A 2,385-nucleotide genomic window follows, 5' to 3' on the forward strand; every position below is an offset into this window, starting at 1 on the left:
CCGACCTGGCCCCGCCCCGTCTCCCCGGCAACGGCGCGCCTCTCCAGCACGCCCGCGCTACGGCAAGTCCACTGAGACAAACCCAACCCCGGCTTCGCGCGTCGGGCTTTTGCCACGCCCACGTCTTCTGGGTACTGGGGGGATGGTTTTACGGTCGAGAATCAGGAGGCGACTGGGTTGCCAGCCTCCCGGCGGGTCTTCACCGGGAGGAGTACTCCTCGCGGTGAAGCCCCACCGGGAGGTTGCCAACTCAACCGCCTTCTGTTCCCCCTCCACGGTCATTCACTGCCTCAAAACCATCGCTGGGGTTTTATTTTATTCCTGACACCTAGTGGTGAAGACCTTTCACTAAGGCTTAAATATTCTTTAATAATGTGTGTGGGTGGGTGTATTTTTACTGACTCACTCTCTGAAATCCGTCTTGTGTTCAAGTGAGAACGGTGAACTACAAATGACGTAAATACATAAATGTGGGCTGCAAATAATAACAGTAATAAATAATAAAAGTGCTGTTATTGTTTCACTAATAAAATTAATAGCATAACAATGTTACTACAAGGTAACGGTTTAAATAATAGAAGCTTAAAGAAGCTCAAGTCGAAGTAAAATAAAGTTCTGAAAAACTTTATTAGCCAACTGCGGGCAGAGACAGGATCAGGGGAGCTCACCCGAAATGGCAGTGTAGTATTGATGTATTTATAGCATTCATGGCAGTGTAGTATTGATAGTATTAATGGCAGTGTAGCATTAATGTATTTGTAGTATTAATGAGAAGTTACATCAAAATGGCAGCAAAGTTTACACCCCAAAATGCCCACATCATCAATCAATCATACAAAAGGTGGAGATTTTCCCTGTTCCCACACTATTTTGGAGTTGTCCCCATTGGAAGATGTCAGCATTTCACCCTTTGACGTAAAGTGAACTAGAAACCCTTGTTTCCTCTTATCATCAATGTTTCTTGTTGCCCCGTTCAGCTAAACAAGGAGTTTGATCATTCCCATAGGCCTTTCTATTGTTTTAGGAAGAGGGCAATTTTTAAAAAGTATTATCTTCTGGGTACAACAGGATCTCAAAACAGTTTCTTGGTTTGCACATTTTGTATAAGCTGTGAACAAAGAGAGGCAACTTTTGGTGCTTATTTGGCTGAGTTCATTATTAGTGAAAAGAATAATAGGTTTTGAGGCCCGCATGATTTCCTTTGGTCCAGCAGTTTTATGGTTTGCCATCTCTCTCCATTATAAAGGCAAAAAATAATGGAGTGGAAAGGAAAATTTATCTTTCCTTTATGAATCCTAAATCTTTTCCCCTTTCTCTTATATTTTCTTTATTGCTCTCACCTTCTATCACTTGCTGTTTCTTTCTTTCACTCTTTCACTCTTTTTCTTCTGCGCTTACAACAATAACTGGGATTTCCAGGTATACTGCCCCTAAATAGAGAGGCTCCATTTAGCTGGCTAAAAATTGCATGAATGTTCTAGTCTCCTTTATTTATTTATTTATTTATTTATTTATTATTTGGATTTCGTGATAATCGCCTCATCCCCAAAGGGCTCAGGAGTGTGAACAATATAAATCCATATAAACATAAATATATAAAAGTTTAAAATTTCATTCTAAAACAGTATCCCACTTAACCTGCATATGCAACCCTCCTAAGAAGAGTGCGATGGGTCCCGGCGATGTTAGGGACCCTATACAGCAGGAGGGAGGATGAAAGCAGAGACACCCCTCAGCGCTGGTCTCTCCGAAGGCCCGGTGGAACACCGTCTTGCAGGCTCCTCACGGAACTTCTCCAAGGTCCCCGCGAGGGGTACTGACAGCGCTGGTGGTAGAGTGTCTCACCAGGCAGGCCAGAAGCGTCGCAGCGCCCTGGCCCCAGCGGGAGCCCAACGCGTCGATTGAGGGGCCAGGGGATCTCCAGGGGCTGGCCCCTGCTGAGCGAGAGGCTCCACTCAGGGACATAAGTGGGGGTAATGCGTCCCCGGCTGGGTATGAGAAAGCCATTCTCCAGCTAGTGCGGTCGTGACTACGCACCGCGGGCACCCCTGAAGAATGCACCGAGGGAGTTCCTGCTGGGGAAACGTGCAGTTTGAGGTGGAGGTGTGAGAAGGGCTGCCAATAGCCACCTGAGAATGTAAGACGGCGCGAGAGGCCCTCCTAACAGTCATATTAATTGTTTGGTGGTTACGCAAAGAAGGCCTTTTGGTGGCCCAGAAAACCTCCCCCAAAGTGCAGGTGCCCTGCCCCCCCACTTCCCATCTTTAGGGAGTCAGCTGGAGCACAGTTTGACAACACTTTGGATTTTAGCGATTTTAATGTGTCTTACTTGTTTTATTTTACAAGCAGAAAATTACTTTGAGTTCTGGGCGAAGAAGAAAGGTG

The sequence above is a fragment of the Sphaerodactylus townsendi genome, linkage group LG04, assembly GCF_021028975.2.
Source record: "Sphaerodactylus townsendi isolate TG3544 linkage group LG04, MPM_Stown_v2.3, whole genome shotgun sequence".
Lineage (NCBI taxonomy): Eukaryota > Metazoa > Chordata > Lepidosauria > Squamata > Sphaerodactylidae > Sphaerodactylus > Sphaerodactylus townsendi.